This window comes from Geospiza fortis, unplaced genomic scaffold (assembly GCF_000277835.1).
Source record: "Geospiza fortis unplaced genomic scaffold, GeoFor_1.0 scaffold23, whole genome shotgun sequence".
In the NCBI taxonomy this organism is placed as follows: Eukaryota; Metazoa; Chordata; class Aves; order Passeriformes; family Thraupidae; genus Geospiza; species Geospiza fortis.
The window spans coordinates 4,792,076-4,802,388 of record NW_005054303.1 but is presented as its reverse complement, the minus strand read 5'-3'; the positions used below and the strand labels follow the sequence as shown (position 1 = coordinate 4,802,388).

The 10,313-nt window shown below is 43.2% G+C and overlaps 1 protein-coding gene and 1 long non-coding RNA gene across 4 annotated transcripts in view; one reads left to right on the top strand and one right to left on the bottom strand.

Moving 5' to 3' along the window:
* Positions 1-10,313, bottom strand: part of EVL (Enah/Vasp-like) — a 120,429-nt gene that overhangs the window by 36,536 nt on the left and 73,580 nt on the right. The gene's annotated exons all lie outside the window — the stretch shown is intronic.
* On the top strand, positions 45-4,106 carry LOC115949494. The gene is made up of 3 exons (XR_004082940.1): positions 45-222; positions 3,160-3,314; positions 4,028-4,106. It is a non-coding gene; the product is annotated as an uncharacterized LOC115949494 (long non-coding RNA).

The following is a 10,313-nucleotide window of genomic DNA, read 5'->3' as shown; positions in this document are numbered from 1 at the left end:
GCAGCAGGAGCCAGCACACACAGCCTCCCACACCGAGATGCTGCTCCCATCCCCCTGCACGGCATGGCCTCAAAATGTCTCGTGTTCTTCGAATTCTGCACGCTGACTCCTTCCTCTACTCATTTATTTTGCTTCTGTATCATTAAAAAGAGATTTCAGAGAGCTGGTACTTCAAAGAGGGGGAAAATAATGAAACATCCTTCCCAAGGAATTAAAATGAAGGTAAGGTTGGATGTTGTCAGTTCTCTTTCTTTCTACTTAGGGTGCTGCATAAATAATACACGGCACCAGCAAATTTACTTCTTTTTACAGCAGCAACCTATATAGGAAACAAACATGGAAATGATTGCACGAGTAAGACTTAAGTGCTCAACACAGGCAAAGTTAGGGAGCTAAATAACTTTGACAGATGTTATAAAGATTTTTTTTAGAAATTACTTATGCTCAAACACTCATACTTTTTGAAGTTATTTTGATGTACACCAAAATATATTTTTCTATTCCACTGTCAAAAAAATCCTAATCATATATTAATAAAATTTTAGTTTTATTAATGTGAAAGTTAATATTAATGATATTTACTACTCCTTAATAATGAAATAAGCAGAACTAAATGTTTATAGTATATCTTAAGATAGTCGCTTTTGTACTTCTTCCCCAATTAGAAATGAAGGGTGAAAGCTGTTATTGAAGATCAGCCCCTCAGCTGGAACCTAAATGTTACTCCATTGAACCCAATGGACATAATTTCCTGCTAAATTGGATCTAGAAGATTATGTTTTCTATGTGGATCTGTCCTCTTGGCTAAATACATTTTCCCATTCCCTAGCTGAAATGGGAAATGAGGACTGCACATGTTCATAGTGTTCTGTGTCTCAGTCCTAGAGAGCCCAACAGGTTCACACTGCTAATGTTGTGCCTAAGAAGCATCTGTCTGATTTTCACACACGTAACTGGTGGTAGCTGTTGCTAGAGCTCATATGTGCATGAGCAGGAACAAAGTTTGGACTGAACATATGCCTTATTCCCTGTGTTTACTTCAAGGTAGGCTTCAGAATCCTTTCTGTAAGTGTGAATACAACCATGAATATTTGATTAGGGACACGGGGAAAGAATCTGAAATCATATGGCACCAGGCTGTAGCTGAAGTATGCACGAACAAGCAAAGTAGATAATATTAAATGTATGCTTCTCTTTTTCTTGCTCTGCAGCCTTGTCTGCACATCAATGTGAATTAAACAAATTGAAACCCCACACTGAACAGCATCAGATCTAATTGCACTGCAAAATGTTTCCCTAATGAATTTCAGTTTTCATATTTTCTCTTACAAGTAGTGTTACCGTGCTATTGAATAAAAGCAGTTTACTAATATATATGGATATATGTGCATCTATAGGGCTAATTAATATGAAGCCAGTTATTTCAGCTAATTTATGAGAAAAGATTTTAAAAAGAGACATTTTTATCTGTATTAATTTTACTTGTGGGATACTGTCAATAATACCTTTATTTTATTTTTTTGTTGCTGTTTGCCAAGTGCTGACAAATGCATGAATGAAGTTACTCCCAGTCCTGGACAGATCCTAATCTAGGCAAGTAACTCTCAATCTCCTAATGACAGGAGTCCCTTAGCAAGGCAGGGACACCCTCCAGCCTTACTCCACTAGCTGAGACCTCCCATCAGCCAGATGGGGAGGAAGAGGAGCACTGCTAACGCCGAGCCTTGCAGCGTCCTGAGCCTTCATCTGTGAGACACACACACAAAATACACCACGGATGGCTCAGTGAAAACAAAAACCCACTAGCACTGGCTGAGTGCTTTTGCAACTAGAGCAGAACTCCTGTCTCTACCAAAATCTTTGCTTTTATCTCATGGAAGAATGCAGTGGTTAACACACCTTGTGGCTGCCTGATTTGGGGTGATAGGCTTCAAGTGGCAGGTGGACCCAATTTTGCAAAGTGCTGAGCTCTGCACAAGAGATGCCAGCTCGCTGCCTCTCCTGGCATTGCAAAGAGCCAAGAGCACATTCCTGATGTGTGTTCACGTCAGCACCTCCTGGATCAGTTCCACCACATGTCCTCCTTGCCATGCAGCTTCATTCTAGCTGGAATTTTTCTAATACCTGGAGGATGCTCCTCAAGAGCCTTTTCTTAAGCCCCTCTTTCATTCATTAGCTGTGCCAGAGCAGAGGCAGGACAACTGATATTGGTTTGTATTACATTTGCACCTTCTTGGGCCATTTTCTAGAACCTTTCTTTCATAGATTAAGCCAAATCAGCATAATTTTGCCTTAGGAAACTTCAAAAAAGGCTTTTTTGGGCTGGCAATAATAATACCAGTAAGTTTATCATAAAGCTTCCTGCAGCAAAATCTTATTCAGCCACACACAATCTTAAAAGTGTTGCTCTGAGAACTAGAGACAGACTTCTTGGGAAATGCCAGAGGAGGTGTTTGGCTTTCAGCTCTAATGCAACAGACAGCTAATTAAATGCTTTGCTAATAATAGTATCCTGTGCATGAGGAGATAAGCTCAATTACTTTGAATTTAAGTGGAGTTTGCAGACATGCTGGCATATTCCTGGTAGCTAAACCAACTCTTTTTAGCAATACAATTCACTCTCTTTTCTGTTTCTCTAGTTTAGATGTATCATTAATGAACATAAAATGTCACTGATGAAAGAAATAAACAAATCTGACATTTCTTAGCTAAAGCTCCATTGCTACATAAAAAAAATAACCATCAACTCAATACAATAATGTCAGACATCACAAAAAAACCTCAAGAGAAGTCAATGGAAATCCTCTACTGACTTAAGGTGAAATTAGACAAAATCTAGGATTGTTGTCATAAAAATACGTTTGCAGTCTGCATGTAATCCACGGACCACACAATGCTGTGAAATTCAGTACTTTCAGCACATAATCATCAACACTTTTACAGTGAGCAGGGAAAATGGAACACTCTTTGCTTCCTAGATTCTTTGGGAAATACAGTTCTCCCAGTGTCACAACTCTGCTTAGATTAAGACACTGGACTTTTTACTCTTCACACTCCATACTCCAGCACAGCAGTGATTGGGAGCTAGAGTACACAGCTGAAATGAAAAGAAAAGCTATTGTTCGTGGAGCAATAATGCCATTTGTTTCATCTCTTTAGGGCATGCCTACCCAACTCAGCAAGAAAACTACTGACACAGTGCCATGATCAAGGGACAGGATTCCTCCCCTCTACTCTGCCCTTGAGAGATTCCACCTGGAGTACTGTGCCCAGCCCTGGAGCCCTCAGCACATGGAAAACATGGACCTGCTGGGGTGAGTCCAGAGAAAGGCCCCAAAGATGATCAGAGGGCTGGAGCACCTGACCAAGAAAGAGAGAGTTGGGGTTGTTTAGCCTGGAGAAGAGAAGGCTCTGGGGAGACTTTATAGCACCTTCTAAAATGAGCCTACAGGAAAGAGGGACTTTTTACAAGGGCATGTACTGATAGGACAAGGGGAAGGGCTTTAAGATGAAGGTTTAGATTAGGTATTAGGAGGACATTCTTTACTGTGAGGGCGGTGAGGCACTGGCACAGGTTGCCCAGAGAAGTTGTGGATGGCCCATTCCTGGAAATATTCAAGGCCAAGCTGGATGGGGATCCAAGCCACCCGGTCTAGTGGAAGGTGTCCCTGCCCATGACAGGGGTTTGGAACTGGGTGATCTTTAAAGTACTTCAACCCAAACCATTTCATGATTTCATGATTCTGTGATTCTGTGATCCACTGGAGGGTGATGAAGATGACTGGAGGCTGCAAATGGCACATGAGGAAGGGGCTGGAGGAGTCATCTTGTTTGGCTCAGAGGAAGGAAGGCTGAGGACAAATCTCACTGTGGCACCAACATCCAACTGGCTCATGATGGGAAAGGCACCCTGGGACAAGGGTCTGGTAACGTGGGGAGGTTTCCATCCTTGGTGATTCTCAAAGCTCACCGGATCAAGGCACTGAGCAACCTGACCAAATTTTGAATTTAGCCTTGCTTTAAATAGGTGCTTGGACTAGATGTTCTCCAGAGACCCCTAAATAACTCTGCCTGAAGACACTGGGGAAATTAAGGAAGCAGGTATCACTGTCCACAGCATATGGAGAGCAAATAAAGGAACTTCATCTGACCATGGTTTTCATTGCAAAATGACTTCTCTATTAATGGCATGGGGTCCACTAAGCAGCTTCTAGGTCTTAATTAAGGTTGTTATTTCAAAGATAATTCACATTTAATACCTAAGTATACTTAATAATCTCTAAAGTGCTTGCCTGAATTTGAGCTCTGCTGTAACAGATAACCTCGTATGAAACAAGGAACCAAAAAGCAGAAGAAGGATGCTGACTTAGTATTAAAATTCCCCACAGCACCAAGCCTCTAAAAGACACAATGCTATTCTACACACTACAGCAAAATAGTCCAAGCCAGAAGATTTATGTTCATTTAATAATAAATAATTTCATGAGACTGTGAGAACTCAGGAACTTTGGCCTTGAACACTGCAGACTTCAAAATTTCTAAGTAAGGTTAAGTGACCTAAATGATGACAACTCCTCCAGTGCTACTCTACTTGTTCTGTGTCAAGGAAGAGTTGTTCTAAGTTGTGATTTCTCTTGTAATTACAAGAGAATTAATTGAATTAATTAATTAAAAGGGGGGGGGGGGTGGTACAGACAAGGGCCTGTGTTTCAAAACAACCCTTGTATTTGGAAAGGAAAAGAAAAATGCAGAGCTAAAATGGATGGTGGTAAGAAAAGGAAAGGAGAGCCTGAGAAACCGAAACAGCCGGTGGCTTAATGGAACTTGACTTTGAGCTGCATAAATAAACACAGCTACAGCTTCTTGCAGAATTTAGGAGAATGCCCTGAGCACATGAAATGTGGTGGTTACCATAGAAATTTACATACAGTCACACATCAGACAAATCCTGAAACCCTTTTCCAGTTTGAACTCCCAATTGAAAACACAGGATCAGGTACAAAGAACAAACCTCTCATCCACTCTGGTTGAGACATTATTCACATCACTCCACAGGGGTCAGCTCACACCCTGTGATGAGTGACCACCCCCCACAGCACAGGGCTTTGCACTCTGGGAGCAGCTGGCTGCTCCACAGCTGTTTTACCTGTTAAAAATGTGTGTGTGTATGGGGAGTAGCACAGAGCAAACCTCCTTCCTCTAAGGGAAGCATCTCATGGCATGGGGTGCCATGCTTTGAGTTTGTGTCCAAAACAGTGATGCTTAAGACACCAAAGTGTGCTATACTCCTTTCCAATTCCCCAAATTAGGAAAGATGAGGGAAAACTAGGAATATTGGGAAAAGGGCAGAAGCTGGGGAGCAGCTGCCAGGGTGAAATGGTAGAGGGATCTTGCCTGGCACCACTCCCCTTGCATGTCCTCCCAGCTGACCGTGGGTAACATTGCCTGTTTGGAGGTGAACTGAGGATGAGGTAAGTAGCTGAGATAAGCACGTGCCTGCTCATGGAAGGGACACAGGCTCTAGGGCCAAGAATGGTGACAGCCAAGGCAGTAGGCACCCACCACCTCCACTAGCAGGTGACGATGCTCCACTGATTTGGGTTGTCTGGGAGCCTGCCTGGCATTGCTGGAGCCCAGGCAGCTCAGCCCTGAACCCCCCAGGCAGCCCTGCAAGAGCTCAGAGAGGGTTCGTGCAAAAGACTCTGACTCAGGGACAGCAAAAGAAGAAAGAGTCAATACATCTGGACATGCTCTGAAAGGATGAAAAGAAAAAAAAAAAAAAAAAAAAAAAAAAAAAAAGATGTTGTTCTCAGGTCTATGGCCAGAGGGAGAGTAAGGAGCAAAATGGTGAATAAGTCATGGCTCTCAGCTGCCAGAGCCATTAATAGAGGGAGACAACAGGATGGGTGAGGGGTCGTGCTGGAGAGAGAGCCTGGGTGCTGCAGATGGGATCTGTGGCTGCACCCAGCTCTCTCTCAAGGGCATCCCTCCTGGAGGTCTTCTTTCCTGGTGGATAAACATGCTGCACAGAGCTGTCAGGCTGGAGCTTGACATCCTGAAGAATAAACAAAGGTGCCTTTGACTGGAGATGGGAATGACAAGAAATATCGAACGACAAGGAAAGGCAGGATCAGAAGTTCCCTTTATGATAAAGGTTTCTCCCTGTCAGAGATCACACTCTCCTCAGCAACACCCACAGCTGCTGAGGCTACAATTTCACTTTCAATAAAACAATTTCATAAACTACTTCTTACCTGTGAGAATGCAACTGTGACCCGAATGGCACAGCCCATGGCAGGAGTGTGCTGTACAGACCTGCTGGAGACAAGGCTTGTCTCCTTCCTGCCCTGGGGGTTTAGGTTATTTGAGACAGAAACTGGCACCTCAGTGAGTCCTCTCCAGCCTCCTGATGCCAGCACTTTGTCCTTCTGCACTGCAGTACTGCAATGCCACTTGGGATCCTAGCTGGACAAGCAGGCAAGCACATGCTCAAACATAAACTCTGAGCCATCACTTCTGACAGCTGGACTGGCCATGGCCAAGCACCATCAGCTGCAGGCTGAGCCTGGGCTGCAGGGGACAGACAGAACTGGTGCATTGTAGCAGCAGACCTGCAGGGATCATTATATTGTGTTCCCACTGTAACAGCTGAAAATAATTAATTTTTGGAATATGGATATGTTGAAGATTTTATGCTGCTTCTGTGCCAATGCACAAGGTGTTCTGTCAGACTTTCTCCACCTGCCATCTCTTAGTGTCCTAAAAAAGGATGAATTGAAAACAGGATTTTTTTTTCCATCAGGATCTTTACAGTTCACAAGGAATTTTCTAGTATCACTTAGCAAATTAATTTATGCTTCCTTCCCCCCCAAGCCCTCCTCCAAGTGTGAATTTTAATTCAAATAATCTTGGCAGAATAATAAACCTATTTAAATGTTGTATTTTTTTCTGAAACATCTAGTGTTTAATGCAGTGCTTTTAGGATGATTGAACTGAGAGACTGGAAACCAAAACCTATCCTTTCCTCATTGAAAAGTTTTGGATCAGCTGCATACATTTCTGGTTCCTGACTAGCTGATGTACTTTGCTTACATTTTCCACAACAAATAAAAAAATAAAAATCAATTGCAACAATGAGAAATCAGGACAACCAACAGGGCAGGCACTTTGGTTTCTCTTCTGAGACCAACAGAGACAGATTTTTGGATGCACACTCTGGACCAGCCAGGGGCAGACAGAGAGCCAGTACTCGTAGGCTGTAAAAAGGGCAGACAGGTTTTGAAGGACATGGAACACTTCTCACTCCCTGAGGCAGCACAAAGTGCTGAGCTGCTGAGGCCTTCTCAAATCTCTCAGGCACAGCCATCACCTGCTCACTCCTGGACTGGACTTCTGTCCAACCGTAACGAGAACAAGTGTCAGAATTCAGGACATCCCTCTGGCTGTCCGGGACTGCCAAGACCCCTGCCAGGGAGCTCAGAGACCCTGGCACAGAGCCCAAAACATCTGTGGTTTTGATTATGACCCATGGAGCAAGTTACCAACCTTATATGAAGATCAGCAAGCCACGACAGTTTAAGTAGAATGATAGTGAATTTATCAAGGGGTGAAAAAATAGATTTTTGGGGTTTTTAGAATGGGGGTTCAGGGAGAAAGATGGAGGGATCTGGGTGTGTTCAGCTTTTCTCCTTCTTTTTCTTGGCCTCCATCTTCTGCTGTGATGTTGGCACTTACAGATTGGTTTAGAGTAGAAGCTCACTGTCTAACATAGGTGATGGGTATTGGAAAGTGATTGTAAACATTGTACACGTAGTTTTTAGTATAAAAAGATAACACCATTCAGAGGCAGGCAGAGTGCCTCTGACTGTCGTGCTGAGTGGACCTTGGCTGGACAGGAGAAAGAATTTTATAGATAAGATACAATAAACAACCTTGAGACCAAGAAATGAAGAGCTCTGACTCCTTCTTCGACCGCCGGGCTGGGAAAAGAGACTTTCTAACTTATCTCGGGGTCACTCTGACCAGTGAGAGATCCCGAGAAACAAGGACACAAAGGACAAAAAAGCAAGGAAAGTGCCCCATCCTCCTGCTAGTCCCCTCAGCAGCTCCATCCCATAGAACCTGACACACGCTTAACCAATACTCTACACATACAAGACCAAGCTTGCTTTACATGGTTCCATGGACTAAAGATCCCCACTTCTCCAGAAAGCACCAGGAGACAAAATGCTGCTGGAGCCACAGCAGCTCTGCTGCCTGCTTGCTACAAAAATATAATACCCTAATAAATCAATTATTAAATCCAGCTTGTCCCATTAAACTTGCAATATGCACTTGTTCTAAGATGGCACAACAAACCACCACCAATCCTCTTTGCTGAAATATGCCATCCCTCATGTCTGGATCTTCTCAGGAGAAAAAAAAAGAGAAATAAGCATAAATCCCACACTTTACAACTGGAAAATAAAACAAAATATAGGTGTAATGCAGATCTGCCTTCTTTTATGCTGAAATTCATTTTCTAATGGCTCCATGAATCTCTTCACGTAGCTCAACTGCCAGAGAAAGGTGGAGGTGACCAGACAGGTCAGCTGAGTTAGCAAGAGGAGAAAGCCTCTCATGCAAGAAGCTTTAACACAGGTCATTCAGAAGAAAAACTTGCATGTTATGATCATCCCACATCCTACTCTCCCTCTTCAGTAGGAATAAACTGCATTTAATAAACATCTCAACAGACTGGGCTTCCACCAAATGTGTAAATCACAGGTGACTGCACAAAGTCAGTGCATTGTGCCAAGGCCATGTAAGAGATGCAGACCTGTGAGAGTTATAATAAGCAATAACTGAGAGTCACACGTTTAAAAAAAATTGCAATTTTATTTCTGGCTACAGTGTAACTACTCAGAATTGACATTAGCTAACTTCTTCTGGATGTACAAATATTTTATTTCACTGTGGTCCCTTCCAACCTTATGCATTCTGTGGTTCTGTCCTTCTGTGATTCCCTCTTTCAATGCACCTAATGAAAGTACTGATATCTGCTTTAGCAGCCATGTAGCTATCTAATTAACAATTATCATTACTACATTTAAAAATAATAGTTTAAAGATATAAGCAGCAGAGGGCTACATGGAGCTATTTTTATTTTGAAGAAGTGGCACTGAAAAACCCAGACCAGCTGTCCAAGGCAGGGCTCAGTAGCACTGAGGTTTTTGTAAGCACCATTATTCACATGATTGTTTTACTTCCAGTACTTGGGCTGATGGCAGCCCAGATCACCCCTTCCAGAAGATGCAGCTGAGCCAGCTGGAATTCTATAAACTGGAATTTTATAAAAAGCTTCCTAAGGGGAATGTGAAGAGAGACATTGACCTAATCAGTCAGACACAGTGTTCAAATGAGATGCTGGGGAAAAGCTGGCACCTAAACACAGAGCCAGTGAATCCCACTGTGACCAGGGACATCCCGTGGCATGAAGAACACTCTGGGTAAAGAGTGGGATCTCACCTCAAATGTGTCACAAAACTTCACCTCTCCTGAGGCTGGTTTGCATCTCTGTTCACACAGCAACAATGCACCAAGCTCCCCTGGACCACAAATCCAGGGTCAGGCAGATCCCAGCCTGAGGCAGGAGATGGCTTTACCCACAGCCCATGTCACCCATCTGCCTGGCACCACAGTGTGAATCACACCTGTCTGCTGTCAAAGATTTGCTAAGCAGAGCTTGAAATACCAATGTGACACAAAACTTCTCAGTTTCAGCGTTAAATACCACATTGCAGGGGGTAGTAAGTCTTGAAAGTCAGGAAAGTGCCCATCCCACACAGGGAATGGGCATAGGGGTATGGCAAAGAGTGTGGGGTCCCACAGGAGCAGCTACACCAAAACCAGAACACAGAGGCTTTTTTGAACCTCTCACTCAGGTCAGATGTCCTTGGCAGCAATACTTACTCAGCTGGTGAGATGTGAAAGGTTTATTAACTCTTCACCCATTTTAGCAAAGCAGTTCTGAGGTCCAGGTGTGGAGAAGTCTCTGAACAGCAGCATGGGATGCTGGTGTCACCCCCTCACCTCTGACACCAGCTGGGCAGGTATTTACTTTTTACCATTTAGGCCAAAGTAATACAGGTTCTCATCACAAAGAGAGAGGAGATTGTTATGTGTAGTGCTAAAAAATTGCAATAGAACCCTTTTAAAACTAGGGGCACCAGGGACACCAAATATTCACACCTTCTGTAGCAACATGACATATTATTAAAATACATTGTTAGAGACAAGCACTACTTTGTATTTAATAACTGGTTTGCTTTTTC